Source organism: Podarcis raffonei, chromosome 2 (assembly GCF_027172205.1).
Source record: "Podarcis raffonei isolate rPodRaf1 chromosome 2, rPodRaf1.pri, whole genome shotgun sequence".
Taxonomy (NCBI): domain Eukaryota; kingdom Metazoa; phylum Chordata; class Lepidosauria; order Squamata; family Lacertidae; genus Podarcis; species Podarcis raffonei.
The window spans coordinates 18747775-18768743 of NC_070603.1; positions in this window are offsets into that span (position 1 = coordinate 18747775).

The following is a 20969-nucleotide window of genomic DNA, read 5'->3' on the forward strand; positions in this document are numbered from 1 at the left end:
AGTAAATCCTGTTCAATTAAATGGGGCTTACCTTCAGTGTAAGTTCCTAAGTCTGCAATGGAAGTTGTGATCTAAATTGTTTTTGGAAAGCTCAAATCTGAAACTACAGAAGGGAGGAAAGCATAATAGAATTGCCATACGCTAACATCCTAAGTTACAGCGTTGGAATTACAATGTCAGCTGGCAACATGACACAGTTATTGACACAGATCTGCAAAACTATTAACTAGACAAAGAGTGGAAGTGCTGCTCAAAATGTTCTACAGTTTCAAATCATGATCACCTAGGGCAAGGTGACCTGTTTTGCCGCCAACAGTTATTGTAATGAAAGAGATTTCACCTGTGCAATATTCTGCTAGGTCCTCATGGTTGCAAGTTTTTTCATAGTCAGACACACTCACTGGGAACTAATATGATGACACATTATAATTGTGTACAATTAGGCTTTGTTGTTGTTTAGTCGTTTAGTTGTGTCCGACTCTTCGTGACCCCATGGACCAGAGCACGCCAGGCACTTCTGTCTTCCACTGCCTCCCACAGTTTGGTCAAACTCATGTTGGTAGCTTCGAGAACACTGTCCAACCATCTCGTCCTCTGTCGTCCCCTTCTCCTTGTGCCCTCCATCTTTCCCAGCATCAGGGTCTTTTCCAGGGAGTCTTCTCTTCTCATGAGGTGGCCAAAGTATTGGAGCCTCAGCTTCAGGATCTGTCCTTCCAGTGAGCACTCAGGGCTGATTTCCTTCAGAATGGAGAGGTTTGATCTTCTTGCAGTCCATGGGACTCTCAAAAGTCTCCCTCCAGCACCATAATTCAAAAGCATCAATTCTTCGGCGATCAGCCTTCTTTATGGTCCAGCTCTCACTTCCATACATCACTACTGGGAACACCATAGCTTTAACTATACGGACCTTTATTGGCACACTTAGGCTAGCCACCTGCAAATAATAGGAGGTCATCTTCCCGAAGGATGGTTTTAAACTAGGGATCTGAAATCATTAGGGCGGTTCAGTCTTATAAATGTTTCTGCATACCTTGCATAGGTTTATTAAAATCTCCTATTTTGTGCATGTCTTGGTAGCTCAGTCAGTAGAGCATGAGACTTCATCTCAGGGTCATATGGGTTTGAGTCCCACTTGGGTCAAAAGATTCCTACATTGCAGGGGGTTGGACCCTTGTGTCCTCTTCCAACTCTACATTTCTATTTTTCTGTGATCATGTCACCTCTTACACACCTTTTCTGTGAACCCCAAAGTCCTGAATGCATTAGCCCCGGAGACCTCCCCATCCTCTACCATTCTTGACAACCAGTAGCAATGCACCTTGCAGGAAGCTATTGTGGCAGCTCTGCCACATTTGCACGCCTCTTCTGATACAGATATAGCATGTTAAGTAAATAAATGCTTCCTGTGATTATAAGGACACTCTCTGTGGCGCTCTCTCTCTCTCTCTCTCTCTCTCTCTCTCTCTCTATATATATATATACACACACACACACATCAAAATTCCAAACTTAAAAGGGGCTAAACTTCTCCTGACTTTTAACAGCTGAGATCTCCTCTTCTCTTTAACAAGATCTCATCAGTAAATTAGCCTCTCCCATCAAGGACCCAGCATCTCTGGGGGAAAAGTGTTGCTCTCGTACGCTCTCCCCATTGCTGAGGGGAGCTCCTTTCAAAGAGTTTACATCAGGTGTGCTCGCTTTTAACACACCTCGCTTTGCTGCAGGTGCCTCTTCAAAGGGTTCGCCTCCTTTTTTTGTCAGAGGAAGAGTTAGCCACCTTCAAAGCACTTCATTTAACATTACTGAAGGAATTTAAAGGCATCCGGACATAAAACGTCGTCTTGAAACGTGACTTTAAATTTTCATGAGCCCAGGTTCTCTCCCCCACTGTAAATGCTAGATCTCGTTTTTCAGATAAGCCTGTCAGGGTGGGGAGGAATAGCTTCCAAACAGAATAGTAATAATAATAATAAATGTAAGTCTTGGATCCAAATTTCTGCCTGTGCCTGTGAGGGCAAGGAAGATGTGGCTGCTGGAATCAGGTCCATTACCGCAAATGGGGCACTGCCCCCACCAATCCCAGCCTGCCTTCACATGCCTGCCATCGATGACCTGTGTAGTCCCTTCCAACACTAAGATTCTATGATACTACAAATCATAAATTTGTAAGTAAAGAAATAAATTGTTTTCTCCCTGTTTGCTTCTTTGCTCATTCGTCATTGCCTTGGGACAACCGCCAATGGCTAGAATTGGTATGCAGGCTGAGATCCTACCTGTCTCGCCAGAGTGGTCCATGCTCTGGTTATCTCCCACTTAGACTACTGCAATGCGCTGTACGTTGGGCTACCTTCAAAGGTGACCCGGAAACTACAACTAATCCAGAATGTGGCAGCCAGACTGGTGACTGGGAGTGGCCACCGAGACCACATAACACCGGTCCTGAAAGACCTACATTGGCTCCCAGTACGTTTCCAGGCACAATTCAAAGTGTTGGTGCTGACCTTTAAGCCCTAAATGGCCTCGGCCCAGTATACCTGAAAGAGCTTCTCCACCCCCATCGTTCCGCCTGTATATTGAGGTCCAACTCTGAGGGCCTTCTGGCAGTTCCCTCACTGTGAGAATCAAAGTTACAGGAAACCAGGCAGAGGGGCTTCTCGGTAGTGGCACCCACCCTGTGGAACGCCTTCCCGCCAGATGTCAAAGAAATAAACAACTATCTGACTTTTATTTTTATTTTTTTATAATATTTTTTATTAGACAATTTTTATATTAACACAAACAAAACATACATAAACAAGCAACAAACAATAACAGAACAAAAAACAAGTACCATTTCATGTCCTAATTTCTTAAACCTTACTTCCTCGACTTCCTCTTGCTTCCCGTTTCTGTATTCCAAGTTCTTACAATTATTCAGCGAATCTTCCCTTATTTTACTATAAATTTATGTTAATCATCCTTATTCTCTTTATCTTAACCATTACTAATAGTAACCATTTATTTTAAACCCAACATCATTCTAGCTGTCATTAATTTTATAGTATTTCTTTAAGTAGTCCTTAAACTTCTTCCATTCCTCTTCCGCCGCTTCTCTTCCCTGGTTTCGGATTCTGCTCGTCATTTCTGCCAAACTCATGTAGTCCATCACCTTCATCTGCCATTCTTCCAGTGTGGGTAGATCCTGTGTCTTCCAGTACTTTGCAATAAGTATTCTAGCTGCTGTTGTAGCATACATAAAAAAAATTGTATCTGTCTTTAACACCCCCTGGCCGACAATACCCAAGAGAAAGGCCTCTGGTTTCTTGGGGAAAGTATATTTAAATACCTTTTTCAGTTCATTGTAAATCATTTCCCAGAATGCCTTAATCTTCGGGCACGTCCACCAGAGGTGAAAGAATGTACCTTCCTTTTCTTTACATTTCCAACATTTATTATCAGGCAAATGGTAGATCTTTGCAAGCTTGACTGGGGTTATGTACCACCTATAAATCATTTTCATTATATTTTCTCTTAAGGCGTTACACGCCGTAAACTTCAACCCGGTGGTCCACAACTTTTCCCAATCAGCAAACATGATGTTATGACCAATGTCCTGAGCCCATTTAATCATACTTGATTTTACCATTTCACAACTATCTGACTTTTAGAAGACATCTGAAGGCAGCCCTGTTTAGGGAAGCTTTAAATATTTGATGAATTATTTTATTTTAATATTTTGCAGAAAGCCACCCAGAGTGGCTAGGGAAACCCAGCCAGATGGGCGGGGTTTAAACAATAAATGATGATGATGTTAACTGCAAGAAGCTAGGAGAAGGAAGAACTCCCATCCCTTCCAGAGATGGGTTTCCTCAAGCATCCTTCATCCTAACTTCATCCTGCTTCACAGGCATTGTCAATACATGGGGAGACACCAATGGTTGAGTTTGCCTAGAAGGCTGCAGGGCCATCACAATGTGACACGTAATGAAAATCTATACTAATATAAATATCTCATTCCTTTAACTAAGTTTTTCTAAGCACTGTAGGTATGCTAGTGTAATTAATTTTCTCCGCTATCTCCTTTTCCCAGTGCACAGATGCTTTTACAGAACTGATTTCTGTGTGTGTGGTACGTACATGCTTGTACATCCTTGCACAATATGTTCAGCCTTGTAGCCTGCTTTTCAAACAGTGCTCCGGGGAGAACCTGTGACAATAATGACACTGATACAGTGGCCCCCATTAGAAGATAGAACCAAAATTATTTTGGGTGCTATATCGTGATCTTCCTTGCACAAAACGGGGGGGGGGGGACCACACATCGGTTTTGAAAGTCAGAGGCACAAGGACATCATCAATAGATACACATCAAAGCCAGAAGCATCATGGCGTGACACTGGAGGGACTTGTCAGGAGTGAACATGGACCACTGGTACCAAATTGTATTGAGAAAAAGCCCTGTTAGAAAAGTTAAGCAACAAACTGAAGCTAGTATGGGGACAAACAAAAGAAGACTCCTTCACCCGGGTGTGGCTCCCCTGTATTACACACACAGCCCAACAAGACAACAACAGGAACCCACTGACAGCATACAAATTGATATGGCTAACTTGACCCAACAACCCACATCCTACTGCCTCCCAAACCCAAAGAAAACTCATTGCAGTCAACTGAAGACAACCAACTAGGCCCCCGGCCCCCCAACCTCTCTCACTGCCATTGAAAACTATCGAATGAAGAGAAAAAGAAAGAGAAAGAGAAAGAGAAAGAGAAGAAAGAGAGCCTACTCAGCTCCTTTCTTCATGAGGACATTAATGTGGGAATCTTCAGCACTCTTTAGCACTGTATGGCATTGATCCAGTTGTAAATCCTACACCAGATTAACGCTTATCCTTTCACGGAAAAGAGATTATACCTAAGAACCAACACGTACATTTTAACGAAGTGCTCATGGTACTGAAGTATTAAGATATTAGTCATATACAGTAGGGTTTTTTTATATATATCTGTACTTCTCATGTCATATTAAAGGCACAGGATACAGTAGACAGGTAGGACCCACAACAAAAATGTTGCAGTTTGGAGTGCTTCCCGTTCGGGATTCCAATATTTTTATTCCATTTGAATAATCTGTTCCAGCATTCTTGGGCACTCGTCACCAGTGTTTGACCCTGCAGCACAATGAGATGGAATATAAGCAATCAGATCCTGAAAGAGAAACCCTCGCCAGACCCTCCAAGTGTCCCTATTTTCCAGGGATAGACCTGGATTTACAGAAGCCATACCGGTTTCTAAATTGATCCTGGAATGTCCCGCTTTTCCTTAGGACTTTCCTCTTTTTGTGGGAGGATATGGAGCTGTAAGACCCCCAAGCCAAGAAGATAGGTAACTATACAACCTTTAGAAGACATCTGAAGCCAGCCTATATAGGGAAGTGTTTTTTAATGTTTAATGTTTTATTATGGTTTTTAATTTATATTTTATATCAATCTTGTAGCATTCCACGTGTCGATGCTTTTGAGAATTCTAGCGTTCCTTGTAAGTAGCACTCATTGCACAAGAAACCCTCCTGTGGAAGTACTCTGTGTGTTTAAACTCCTTTTTTTTTTTTGCACAGGTTAATTCCCCCAAAACCCTACAATGCTTACATTCATTGACCTCATCTCCTAATGATAAAGAAATTTGTTTCCTTTACTATTTTGAAACATAATGGGCAGTATTTTAATTACTATGTTAATTACTGCAGCTAGACCTAGCAGAGACACTGAATGCGAACATTGCCTTTGACTATACAAATTGCATTTATTTTTGAAGGATGGAATGATGTGTAACCGGCCTTAAGACTGTGTTTTAAAGGAGTCCTTAATTAACGGCATGCTTGTGGATGCACGGAGCATTCTGCTAGTTACTTGGGGAAAGGGGCTTTTCAATTGGCCCTGTTTCGAAAGCATCACAGTGCACTCTACAGGGATCATTCTCCAAGTACAAGGAGAGATAATCCTTCTTTGATTTCACAGAGAGAATCACAGGGTATTAGACTTGCCAGTGCAACAACAGTTCGAAAAGCCTGCTAGACGTTTAGGGGGCAAATGTAATCCAATTGAAGTCAATAGGAGTTTAGTCATTGACTTCGGCAGAATCCAGACAGAACTCTGAATTTCTTTCCTCTTCACTACAAGCCAAGAGCTGTTGTTGAGATAATGCTTGTCCAAGTTGGGTTTTCCTTTTTCTTTTTTTAAGGTTTGCCTTTTCAAAAAATGTCAATAGCTCCCTTGCCCATTCACCCTGACAATTTATAGTGGATTTATTGGACATAGAAATTAGGTGGCAAAAGGCAGGCGATCTAAAGTGTGTGTCGCTTTTTAGTATTTTAAATTGTGCTTAATGTTTGCTACCACAAGAGGCATTGCCTGGCTAGTGGGATGAGGTGCATTTTAATTAAAAACTCAGGCATGCCATGAATAGCCGTGCTTATAATCACTGCTTCTTTTTCTCCTTTTCATCGGAGTCAGGTGGATCTGGGCAAAAGCTGAATCAGTGTCTGGAATCGGCAATGAACGGGAGGTGGACCAGTTATCTGCAGTTCAGCCTAGACAAGACAAAGATGTTAATGGTGAATGGTCTGTCTGATCTGAGAGATGAGCTTCAACCTGTTCTGGTCAGGTTAAACACTCCACCCTAAAGCAGTAGAGGCACATAAAGCCACTGTCTAAACAGTGACCTCACTGCAACTAACCTGGATGCGTACAGGGTGGAGTGGCAGCAGGGTAAGGACCATGCATGTGCACTGGCTTGTTTTAATTATTTAACTTCTGAGGAAGGGGTACTCCCCCCCTTTTGGAAGAGTTACCTATGAGGGTGTATGTCCATCCTTTCAGGTAGTAAAGAGGTGCTTTTAAAAAAATAGTAATATTCCAAATCAATTCCAGAATTGCTCCAAGCATTTATTTTATTTTGGTTTTTAAAAACTGAAGTCTTTTATTAAAAGTCTTATTCAAATTTCTCTTAACAAAAAGGAGATATATAAAAAAGGACCGGAAAACCCCAGAAAGAACAAAAAAAAACCCACACACACACAAAAAGGGGAGGGGAATCTTCATTTCTGGGTTTAGCTTTTGACCACATTGAAAGGCCTGCTTTTGAACGAGGGCTCATATCTTAAAACTCAGAAAAACCATGTTCTGTTGTGAAGTTCGGGCAGGCTATCCCAAGGAAGATGGAAACACAACTCTTTATTTATTTGGGGGGGGGGTTGTGGGGAGCAAAAAGAAGATGGTGTTACCTCCCTGGGACAAGATGCTGAACCCCAAAATCTCCAGCAATCCAGCTATCCACCCCCAAGCAAAGATCCGGGATTTGGTAGGGAAGAACTTATCTCTCCCCACCCATCTTGTAGGATTTCTATCGCCAACCTCATTCCTAGGCCCCAACGCCATGCTCCAAGCATTGTTGAGCAGTGGGAATGAGAGAGAGAGTGCTGCTCGGCATGGGCGCTGTGCAATAGGCACTCAGCCGACAGTGTCATAGTCAGACCAGAACAGGCACATGCTTCCGGGGACTACCTTTGCCTTTTCTATGGGGATGCTACAAGAACCTGCATCCCTGTTTTGTCCAGTGAGGCACACACAAAATGATCCTGTGTCTCACAGACAAAGACAGCTTTTCAATACCCGCGCCACGTCTCCGAAAAGCTATCATCTGTGTGCACAGCCTGGATCCAAAGCACACAGCCTAACGGCAGCCCTCGTGTGGAACATCAGTGGTCCTAAATGAATGGCCAGAAACTCAATAACGATGAGCCAGCTTTGTTCCTCCGAGCAGGGCAGGAAATGTCCTAAGACCGGTGAAAGAGGCCACAGAACAGAAACGTCTAAACTAGTTCCATAAGCTTCCTGAAGGGTAAATGATGTGTTAATTGAACCTTCTCCAGCTCATTGAACTAGACTATTATAGGAAATTGATCTCTGGCTCATTGTCCTTTTCTCTTTCAGGATAGCCCGGTCAAAAGATTATTGTCTTTGCTTTCTGCCGTGTTGCTTCCTCTCTTGGGTGTGGGTACGTGTGGCGAGGGAAGTACGCTAATCCCCATCTCCCCGAACAGGAGAAGGAAACAGGCAAGAATAAAATAGCTACATGTTCGGAAAAAAACACCACAAAGGGCTTTTAAATGTCTTTTGTAAAATATATTTTCTCATCGCCATCAGGGATGAGGAACAGGCAAAAGAAACAAAAAGCAGGTTAAAGGAGCCACCGGAGCTGTGTGCAGCACATGTTTGCTACAATCATAACTCCATGCCATGTCTTCTCTTAAAAGTCTTTGTAGTAGTTTCTTTCTATGGACAATTTTTAGCTTTCCATTGGTGCTCTATGCAGACAGGTTTCAAAAGTATCTGAAACCCGTCTAATTCATGGGTGGGGTGTCAGAGCTGTCGCAAACAGAATCCCTGATCAGGATCTTGTGCGGAGTAGAAATGAATTTGCTCTCCACCACAAGAATGAATGTCAAAGCTTTAATGGAAAACAGTCTTAAAATAGTTACAAATAAATGTTACAAAATACAAAATAACATATTGCTCTTAAACAGAAAGCAATGCGGTCCGGTCTTCTTTTTAGCCTTTAATCCAGTTCAATAAATTTTCCTTTCTCCGGACCCAGAGAGAGAGCCTATGCAAGCATCTTGCTTGTTCAGGAGCGCTGACCTGAGCTTCTCCTGGCACTGGCTCTGAAGATTGACTGAGACACTGAGTTCTCAGGTTTCATCTCATGCTGAGAGCAATCTCTGCTTGGATTTCCAGGGGTGAGTCATCAATCAGCCTTAAACACTCAAACAGAAACATCCTGCCTTTTCTGCCGCATTAGCTAGAAACAAACCTCTCTTGCCTAACACAAATCTGTCCGCATAACATTTTAAATACAATGCATTCAAACATAGCATTTTATACATATTAAATTTATATCTTTAACATGGGGAACCTCAGGCTCGGGGGTAGAATGTGGTAGGACTTTGAACCAGTTCTGGCTGAGTCTCAAGTCTATTTCGGAATATTCAGAGGGACTCAGACAAGTCAGCTACCCAAGGAGATCTGTGATATCACTAAACCACCCTACTTGCATCGCAAAGGACCATCACTGTACGGCCTTCTTCCCTGTGTTGTCAAATGGCTTTGTATTCTTGTTTGCTTCTTATCATTCCTGCCCCTGCTTCCTTCTGACCAAGGTTCTAAAAAAGAAATGTATGCATTTGAATTAATGCACATGAAATACCTTACTTTTCTGTGTATAAGACTAGGGTGTTTTTTTTACTAAAAAATAAAGCATGTCAAAGTGCAAGTAGATAACTAGGTACCACTCTAGCGGGAAGGTAAACGGCATTTCCGTGCGCTGCTCTGGTTTGCCAGAAGTGGCTTAGTCATGGTGGCCACATGACCTGGAATCTGTACGCCGGCTCCCTCGGCCAATAAAGCGAGATGAGTGCCGCAACCCCAGAGTCGGTCACAACTGGACCTAATGGTCAGGGGTCCCTTTACCTTTACCTAATGTTAAAAGGGGGGATAGTCTTATACACGGGGGCAATCTCCCCCCATTTTCTTAATTTTGAGTCCCCAGAAATAGGGGGTGTCTTATACACGGGGGCATCTTATACACAGAAAAAATACAGTATCTGTTCTGGCAATCTGACAATCTGCTAGAACCATTTTTTGTTTTTCTTGGGGGTCCCTTATGCCCCTCCAAAACACAAAGGGATATGTTCAGTCTTGATTTAATTTTCCAATTTATAAGCATCTGATCTGTGATGACAATCAGGTAAGGGGAAGAAGACAATTTCCGTAGCAAATTAGCTGCTTTGTGTCTGCAGCTACCAAAAGCAGAGTGGGGGGTTTTAGACCAACAGAGAAAAATCTCGCTATGTCTTCCTCCCCAAGAGGAGTTCGGTGAAACCATAAGCTAGTGTTGTAAGGGTAATGAAATGACAGCTCTAGATTTCCTTCCTTTCCTTTCCCTCCTTTTGCTCACCCTTCATTCAAAGGTGAGGGAAGGGACCATAACGCAGGAGATGAAGCATTAAATTACTTAGAAGACCATTTGCTCATATGTGCAGGAGAATTATGCAGATATATCTCAGGTTCATCATCCAATGAGCTGTTTCAATAGCTGGTAAAGCATGTCTTTGAGTTGTTGCTTTGAAGGTATGAATGGTAATTCTGCATTATACTACATTAAAAATTGTAGCCTCACTTAACTGAACAGGGAGAAAGGTAAGTCCAATGTAAGGCTCGTTTGAGCTTAAAAACTCATCCCTAGTTAAACCAATGACCCACACAGAGGTCCTTGAACATCATCTGTATACCTGAAGGAGCATGTCCACCCCCACCATCCAGTCCAGACACTGAGGTCCAGCTTCGAGGGCCTACTGGCGGTTCTCTCACTGAGAGACATGAAGATGCAGGGAACCAGCCAAAGGGCCTTTTCAGTAGTGGCACCCTCCCTGTGGAACGCCCCCCCTTCCTGGTCAGATGTCAAGGAGATAAGTAACTATACAACCTTTAGAAGACGCCTGAAGGGAGTCCTGTTCAGGGACGTTTTTAATGCTTTCTTGTGTTTTTAACATTTTGTTGGGAGCCAGTTAGAATGGCTGGGACAACTCAATCAGATGAGTGGGTTACAAATAATAAACTTACTATTATAATTGTTGTTAGATATGTTCTAGGAGGCCCCCAATGCTCTGGAGCAGATTTGGGAAAGGTTCAGTGTGTGCACAGGGGGGAAGGGAGAAGGGAAAGTCCTAATTCTATAAACAGACATCCTTGCACTTGACAGGTCTCATTGGTAGAATACCACCTATGGGTCTTGTTCAGAGTCAGACAACTGGTCCATCTATAGAACTGGCTGACAGAGTATTTCAGACAGGGTTCTCTCTCAGTTCTACTGGAAGATGCAGGAGTTGAACCTGGAACCTTCCACATGCAAAACACATGCTCTGTCAGGCTTCAGGGAATCAACACCCTCCCCCCATTGGCAGTACATAAGCAGAACAAAGGAAAGGGAGTTTTCTTACCAGTTAGAGTCTTTAATGATCACAGCAAGAGAACAAAGAATCCATTTCCTAGGAATGACGGTGCTCCCAATTAAGGGTTTCACCCACTTCCTCCCTAGTCACCCACGTCACTACCGCATCTTGTAACCTGATGTGCTTTCTGTGCTGCCACTTTCTCAGCTCTTCTTGACCTTGGGGAGAGTGGATGAATGCTTTCCAGAGAAAGTGAATCTGTTAACTCTCTCTCTCCCAGTGCTTCTTCTCCTAGCTGTTCCCCATCCAGTATTTCCCAGCTTCTGCCTTCTGAACTACGTCCCTCTGCAAACCAGTGTTCCAAATCTATACTGTCCTCCTGCTCCTGGGAAGATTCAGGATCCAGAGCAGGGGGAGGGGGAGGCTCCCACTATTCCTCCTCAGTGCAGCCCTCCTCAGCACGGTCCCTGACATGCTCTAGCACTGAGCCACGACCCTTAGCATGTCACCTGCTTCTCGTCGCATTGGGATGCCAAATCTGAAATTCAGCAACCTGAATGAGATTGCTGTGGTCCAAGTACTCAGAGGAAGGATAGCAGGAAATCAGATGTAGCAGGATGCCTGCAAGGATGTGCTATTATCATGCATGCACTAACGTGCACAGGGACTTTCTCAGACTAGGTCCCATCATTTGTTATGTATTCTGCACCTGTTTCATCATCCAAACAAACCATTTCGCTTGCCTCTCTCAAAACTGCTGAGTAGCATTCGACATATGAATTTAAGTTTTATGGATCGAAGATATTCACAGAGGGGTGTGTATTAAAGCCAATGACAGGAATTAATGTGACAACGCTTTCCTGTATTTGATCGGTGGCATGTCATTGCTGGTGAGGAAAGCAAAAATATCACTGCATTGTGAATTACCTTCAGATAATATGAAGTGCAGGCTGAATGACAGACAATTCTATTTCATTCACACACACAAACACACAGACACACACACACTGTGGCCTCTTTAGCGAAGCTCCGACCGTCGCACAATAAATAAAGCTACTTTTGGGATGCAATCGGCTATGAGTTGCCTTCAGAACCTTCAAGAAAACAATGTATCAGAGCACAAATGCTGGGGGAATGTTCTCCAAGATCCAGCTGGAAGTGAACCCCAGAGATCATAGTGATCAAGTGGCTGGAGCATCCCTCCTGTGAGAAAAGGGTAAGAACACAAGAATCAAGCCAATGACCTCTCTAATCCAGCATCCTGTTCTCACAGTTGCCAACCAGATGCTCATAGGAAACATGCAAGCAAGACCCAAACACAAGAGCCCTCTCCCTTTTTATAGTTTCTAGCAACTGGTGTTCAGAAGCATTACTACCTCCGGCTATGGAGGCAGAGCATAGCAATCATGAATAGTAACCATTGATAGCCTTCTCTTCTATGAATTTGTCCAGGATTTCCATAAACATCTAACTGGCTCCCATGAGAACAGGTTGCTCAACAAGATAGGTCTTTGATTTGATCCAGCAGGGCTCTTCTGGGGTTCTTATGAATCCTTTTTGAGAGGTTTTATCATTATTATGCCTGTTGTCTTTGTCCATGGAGTTTTCTTGGCAGGGATACTGGAGTGGCTTGCCGGTCCCTGCTCCAGGTGGATCACGTTTGGTCAAAACACTCCACTATGACCTGTCCATCTTGGGTGGCCCTGCAAGGCATAGCTCATAGGTTCTCTGAGTTATTCAAGCCCCTTCGCCACGGCAAGGCAGTGATCAATGAAGAGGATCCCAGTAGTTGTGTATGGAAGTGAGAGCTGGACCATAAAGAAGGCTGATCGCCGAAGAATTGATGCTTTTGAATTATGGTGCTGGAGGAGACTCTTGAGAGTCCCACGGACTGCAAGAAGATCAAACCTATCCATTCTGAAGGAAATCAGCCCTGAGTGTTCACTGGAAGGACTGATCCTAAAGCTGAGGCTCCAATACTTTGGCCACCTCATGAGAAGAGACTCCCTGGAAAAGACCCTGATGTTGGGAAAGATGGAAGGCACAAGGAGAAGGGGACGACAGAGGACAAGATGGTTGGACAGTGTTCTCGAAGCTACCAGCATGAGTTTGACCAAACTGTGGGAGGCAGTGGAAGACAGAAGTGCCTGGCGTGCTCTGGTCCATGGGGTCATGAAAAGTCGGACACAACTAAACGACTAAACAACAACAATCATTATTATTTATATTTTATTCAGTTTCAAAAATTTCACATATACCCACCAATACATAATTTTTTATTTTGTTTTATTGGCTTCCCACCCTGTTTTCCATGGTGTTTTTTTTTTAATTTCTCCCCTTTGCTGCATCTAATCTTCTCTCCCTTATAACAACAATGCAGTAATTTTTAATTCCTGCCATTGCTCATAGTTCAAATCCTGCTCATGAATTCACCATACTATAACTTATTTATTCTTAAATAGTCTGAAAAAGCCTTAGATTCTTCTACAAAACAATAATCATTAGGTTTACTTATCCATTCTTCTTTGGTGGGAACTTCTTCCTTCCTTCTATTTTTGTGCACAGAAAATCCTAGCTGCTGCTGTTACATTCATAAACATCTTACTCCTCTTGGTGAATCATTTTTTGGGGTTGTTGTTTCTTCAGGAGCTTTCCCCTGCTGTCCTGATTCTACAACAAGACTGTAGCTTAGATGCAAGAAGCAAGCATTGATTCTGCAGCTGAGAAGTCCGGTCAGTAGATTAGTCATCTACCCAGAGGCACAACTGGCCGTCTTACTGAGCTGACCAAAGCCGTGGTGCTTTCCTTCAGTGACTGAATGGACTGTCGTGCCATTTTAACTTCCTTATGTCTAGCAGCAAAGAGCTCTTGCTGCAGACTGAAAGAGACAGGTATGAGGAGATGGCAGGAAGCTGAGGATGGATGTATACCAGTTGTTCTGAAGCAGCTGCTCTGCTACTCCAGCATCCTCTAAGTTGAAAGGCCGACATCAAAATATTATGGCTTTCCAAATGTCATAATTACAGTATCTCAATGCAAACTTGTCTTCACTCGGCAGCTTTCCCTTTGTCTTCTACTTAATTTCTTTAATGCACCGTAATTATTTCTTCAGTGTGGATCAATTATCTCAGAATAAAGAAACAAATTACCATCATTATCTCTGATTTTCTCCCCCTACTTTATCGTTTCTTTGATCTGTTTCCCCATCCCTGTGACAAAAAAAAAAAGAGGGGGGAAGGGATCCCATTTAGTAGTTCATCTCAGTTCTTGCCTTGTTTTCTGGATATGCCTCGTTGTGTAAATTGCCTGTCACTTGTGGAATTGTCTGCACCTCTCTGGCAACTCCCTTGTCCTTGCATTCATTACCTCCTGCAGATTGAAACCCGTTTATTAGAAATGCAGATCGCGGGGAAAGACTGAAATGTGGTGTGACATGATGCCCTTTGTGTCGCTTGGCTTCCCCAAGACGAAGTGCTTCTCAAAAAATTAAATACTCAAATTGTCTGCAAGAATATCACTGTCTTACAGAATTAATAGGTGCTATTGTTCTGATATTGGGCATAAGTTAAAGCGGTTTAAGCCGCCGCTGATCTGAAATGAACGGCTCCAGTTACAACAACGATGACTTGGGATAGGATGAGAGAAAAACAATGCTCTTTCGTCTTCTTCGAAAGCTAATGAGATGCTTTAAAGTGAAAGAACAGGAAGAATCAGGCAACCTCAACAAAACAAAACAAAGTCAACTCATCTGCTGTTTGCTTTGAATTGCTTTTAATCTGTTGTACTTCAATGGCACAAGCTGGACAATGTGTCCAGTACTGAGAAAAAAACAGTAGCCACTATCTCCCATCCAATAATAGCCAAACATCTTCTTCTTCAGCAGCAGCGATCACTCATAGCCAAGTATGATTGTCTTCCATGAACACAGGGATTACCTCATTGCCTTCAGCTGGGCCATCACCTACAGCTGTTCCACTACCGGTTGGGTCCAGGGAGACTGAGGCAGCCCCCGGATCTATTAACCCACCGACTTCTCCTGAGATGCAGAGAATAAGGACTGAGAGAAGGAGAGACCTGAGTACTCGCAGGAGGAGTGCTCGCCTTCGGGCGAAACAGGGAGGTGAGTCACCGGGGGTTCAGGACCGGCCATTACCCCGACAAAGATAAAAGGCTGTTGGACCCCGCCCCAGGTTGCGGGAGCAACATTGCTGTATGCCAGATCCTGCTCCTGCCCTTGTCTGGTTTCCTGCCTCGTGTCCTGCCTTGGCCCTGTCAGACTGACTCCTAGCAGAACCTTCGGATTCTGGACCAGTCCTGGACCGCATTTCACGAGTTACCCCTAGGCCCAGCACACTCCTGCTCCACTGAAGAAAAGACACAGCAGCAAGAGGATGCTCAATTATTTCCCATTCATCTGAACTAGGCTTTACAGGGCTTTCATTTGAGCCTTTCCTCTCCTTTCCCTGAAATAATTGAGTCAGGGGTCTTTGTTCTGGGCTTTTAGCTCCTTCTGTGCTTTCTATCAGCCAAAATTACTCTTGAAGTCAATCAAAGCTCCAGCAATTGGAGAGGCGACCGTGCCTGCGAGTGTGACGGGTGGCAGTGCTCCTTTCTCAAGGCTGCCTGCATAGGAAGATCCCTTGTTCAAGAGGGCATTTCAAAAGACTGTGGATCAATAGATCCTTTGCTAATTGACCTGCTGGTGGAATGGGCGAAAGCCACAGGAAATACAGGGTGATGGGAAACCCCTTCAGCAGCCTAGGTAAACAAATTGAGGCCATGATCCAGTTCAAGCCAAGTGCATTAGGTCTCCTTGATTTCAGTCAGAGACTTAGGCAAGTGCTTACCTCTCTCCCATGCAAAATTGGGGAGACTTTAAGACACTTTAAGGGTAAGTAGATTGCACCCCATTTGCTAGTGATGCACTTTAACCAGATGCAGAATTAGGGGACTGTGACCAGTTCAGTTGTGCTGAGCACAGTAGCCTTGGGACACATCAGAGGGCACTGCAACTACGATGTAGAATGTAAGGCGAGAGGTGAGTGGTGCTGAATTTTGACATCACACCAGGTGTCATTGAAATTTGAGACCCCAAGGTCCACCACTGCTGTAACACACACACCCTTAACACTTCACAAATGGAAATAAGGGCATGCTTGCAAAACCCTTATTCCATCCCATTCAAAGGATCGTAGCTGGAGGTTTCCTCCTCCCTTTTACACATTGTGGAAGACTCTTCCAAGCCTGCAGTGTGTGGGTTCAGTTTACAGGAGCCTATCATCTACAGACGATACATACACAAGCTAAAATTACTTGAGGTGCATTTATAAGGCTGAGCTCCACTATCTCCCATTATGGCAAATTTTAATATTTGATGTCTAACGATTCCCCACCTGCAGCTTGAAGCGATTGACAATGCAATTGCGTGTGTTAATGCTGAAAACACAATTTGTTGCCTTGGGTCATGCAATGATGCAGAAGCCCCATGGGGTTGACAATTCCAGATCCAGCCTTCAGAATGTTCTGTATATGAAATGCATTATTAGCCAGAGAATAACACTTATTTATAGAAATGTATCCCATCTGAGGTCATCTGATGCTTTCAGGAACAGAAAAGGCTGAGGGGGAATCCCAATAATATATTTTGCTTTAAATGTTGTTATTTAAAAGCATAATATTTGTTCTCTATATGACCCTAAGAGATAATGTCTCAAAAGTTCTGTTTACCAGATTTGTGTACTGTTTTAAAAATGTTGTCCATCATCAGCTAAGTATAGCCACGCTTATGCATTCAATTCTCATTCTCCAGGTCTGCAACCTGCAACACTTTCGAAATTTTATGGCAACTTGACATCCAATAGTCTTATTAGCAATGTGCTTTTAATAGGAAACCTGTTGTCAAGGAAACAATGGATGGTATTCAGCTATGGAGTTGTGCTAGCACAACAACTTTTAGCTGTGCTATGTACCGTATTTTTTGCTCTATAAGACTCACTTTTTTCCTCCTAAAAAGTAAGGGGAAATGTATGTGCGTCTTATGGAGCGAATGCAGGCTGTGCAGCTATCACAGAAGCCAGAACAGCAAGAGGGATTGCTGCTTTAACTGCACAGTGATCCCTCTTGCTGTTCTGGCTTCTGAGATTCAGAATCCCCCCCCCTTGTTTTCCTCCTCCAAAAACTAGGTGCGTCTTGTGGTCTGGTGCGTCTTATAGAGTGAAAAATGCGGTAATTTACCCAGCCTCTCCTCTTCACATGTGCCCACCACGCACCCCTAAATCTACCCCAGAGGGTTGTGGGAACTCACAGGGGAGATGTAGAGGCTGAGCAAGGGGCACTGAGAGCCAGTGTGGTGTAGTGGTTAAGAGCGGTAGTCTTGTAATCTGGGGAACCGGGTTCGCTTCCCCGCTCCTCCACATGCAGCAGCTGGGTGACCTTGGGCTAGTCACACTTCTTTGAAGTCTCTCAGCCCCACTCACCTTACAGAGTGTTTGTTGGGGGGGAGGAAGGGAAAGGAGAATGTTAGCCGCTTTGAGACTCCTTAAAGGGAGTGAAAGGCGGGATATCAAATCCAAACGCTTCTTCTTCATACATCGAAGTTACACAGTGCAGCTAAAAGTTGTTACGTTAGCACAACTCCTTGAACAAATACAGCTTAATGCATTTTAGGATTGCAAGTCCCACTTGCAATACACATGCCTCAAAGAGCCTAACTGATTCAACTGTAAAGTGTGTCATTTAATATACACTCAGGCATAATACAACTACTATAAGCAAAGCAAAACAGGAAAAACAATGGAGAAGGTTTTTAAAGGTTCCAAAAGAATGTCAGTAGGACAGGCAACATTTCTTGGGAAGGTCTGCATTGCCTTAAGGAGCTGCTTAGTTTCTCCTAAAACACCTCTACAGAATATGTGAACCATGAGAATTGACATATGCTACAGTTTTAACAGTTTTTCAGTATTTTTCTATTTCCTATTGCTGAATTTTTACACTATATTGAGTATCTTTTCAACCCATTGTGTGCTGTATCGTACACTTTTGCAGGAAAGTGGAACAGAAATTAACTAACAGCACAATCCCATTAATATATGTTCATTTTTTAAAAAAAAAACCAAAAAACACCACATCAATTTTATTAAAGGTTTTCAACCTAATACAGTGGCACCTCGGGTTAAGAACTTAATTCGTTCTGGAGCTCCTTTCTTAACCTGAAACTGTTCTTAACCTGAAGCACCACTTTAGCTAATGGGGCCTCCCACTGCTGTCGCGCCGCTGCTGCGCAATTTCTGTTCTCATCCTGAAGCAAAGTTCTTAACCCGAGGTACTATTTCTGGGTTAGCGGAGTCTGTAACCTGAAGCGTCTGTAACCTGAAGCGTCTGTAACCCGAGGTACCACTGTATACCATAAAAATCAAACTAAACTAAAGAGAATAATATGAGGGACATGGGTGGCGCTGTGGGTTAAATCACAGAGCCTAGGACTTGCCGATCAGAAGGTCGGCAGTTCAAATCCCTGCGACGGGGTGAGCTCCCGTTGTTCGGTCCCTACTCTTGCCAACCTAGCAGTTCGAAAGCACATCAAACTGCAAGTAGATAAATAGGTACCGCTCCAGCAGGAAGGTAAACGGCGTTTCCGTGCACTGCTCTGGTTCGCTAGAAGTGGCTTAGTCATGCTGGCCACATGACCCATAATCTGTCTGCAGACAAACGCCAGCTCCCTCAGCCAGTAAAGTGAGATGAGCGCAGCAACCCCAGAGTCATCCGCGACTGGACCAAATGGTTACCTTTACCTTTGAAGAGAATAATATATATATATATATCAAACAGGGAAAAACTGAAGAGAAAAATTAAGTAAAATACGTTAATAATAATCCTCATATGATCCTCATAAAACACAAAATTATAAATATATCTATGTAGCCCTCGGTCACCATTATATCTTAATCTCCACGCATACAGAAAGTTGAATCCTCTTGCCTTCCACCTGAGAGGGCTTCCCCTTCCCCTTCCCCTTCCCCTTCCTCAGTCTCCCACCCTAAGAAAAGCCACTCTGACCTGCCTCTTATATAGGTCCTAACATGTGTAATATCTAACTGTGACATACTCAAAGAAGACCCATTGAAATCAAGAGGTTTGATTAAATTAAGTCCATTGCTTCCAATAGACTCCAGTGTTCTTCAGTTTGGGGTTCCCAGATGGTGCTGGCACTACAGATCCCATCATCCCCAGTCCGCTGAGTAAATGGGTAGAGATAATGGGAGTTGTCATCCAGCAACACCTGGGGACCTAAGGTTGAAGAACACTAACCTGCTCTTGAGTTTGACTTAGTTGGATACTAGATAGATAGATAGATGATAGATGATAGATAGATGATGATAGATAGATAGATAGATAGATAGATAGATAGATAGATAGATATAGATATATAGATAGATGATAGATAGATAGATGATAGATAGATAGATAGATAGATGATAGATGATAGATAGATAGATAGATAGAGATAGATATAGATATAAATAGATACATAGATGATAGATGATAGATAGATAGATAGATAGATAGATAGATAGATAGATAGATGATAGATGATAGATAGATAGATAGATAGATAGATAGAGATAGATATAGATATAAATAGATACATAGATGATAGATGATAGATAGATAGATAGATAGATAGATGATAGATAGATAGATAGATAGATAGATAGATAGATAGATGATAGATAGATAGATAGATGATAGATAGATGATAGATAGATAGATGATAGATAGATAGATAGATAGATAGATAGATAGATAGATAGATAGATAGATAGATGATTGATAGATAGATAGATGATAGATGATAGATAGATGATAGATAGATAGATAGATAGATAGATAGATAGATAGATAGATGATAGATGATAGATAGATAGATGATAGATGTAGATAGATAGATAGATAGATAGATAGATAGATATAGATAGATAGATAGATAGATAGATAGATAGATAGATGATAGATAGATGATAGATATAGATAGATTAGTTACTTGATAGATAGATGATAGATAGATGATAGATAGATAGATAGATAGATAGATAGATGATAGATAGATTAGATAGATAGATAGATAGATAGATGATAGATAGATGATAGATAGATAGATAGATAGAGAGAGAGAGAGAGAGAGATAGATGATAGATAGATAGATAGATAGATAGATAGATAGATAGATAGATAGATAGATGATAGATAGATAGATAGATAGATATAGATAGATAGATGATAGATAGATAGATAGATAGATAGATAGATAGATAGATAGATGATAGATAGATGATAGATAGATATAGATAGACAAACACAACATCCGCACACACTCCCCTGTGTTACTCCCCTCCCCCTTTCTAAAATCAAAATGCAGACTCCTGGTTAATTATCTTGGAAGTGCACTTCAAATATAAGGTAAACACTACAAATGAGATGTAAATGAAGGCAGCAGAACAGCTGTCAGCTTGCTAGCTGATTAATTTTCTTTAGAAGTCACAACAATTATGCTCCAACATACTGCCCACTCCTTTTCCTCCTCTTTCCATCACCCATTTAAATTCCACAAGAAAATAAGAAGAGCCTCCTTGGAGAAGGCCAACCAGATGGCAGTGGGAACCCCACAAGCAGAACCTGAGTTCAACTGCAGTCCTCCCACTTGTGAGTGCCAGCAACTAGTAGTCAAAGACGCTAGTGGTAGGGTATGGTCATTGTGACTAGTAAGGCGCAATTGTTGCTTTGGGGGTATGAAGTTCCACTGTCCTCTTACTCAGTTTTTATTATTTTTCTTCCTAGTTTGAGTAGCTCCTTAGCTTTCAACTCAGCTAGTTTAAAGCGTTTTCAGCTCAGAACTTTCTTTTCTTGGAAGCAAGGACATCATATTAATAATAATAAATTTTATTTATACCCCACTCTCCCCAGCCAAGACCAGGCTCCGGGCGAC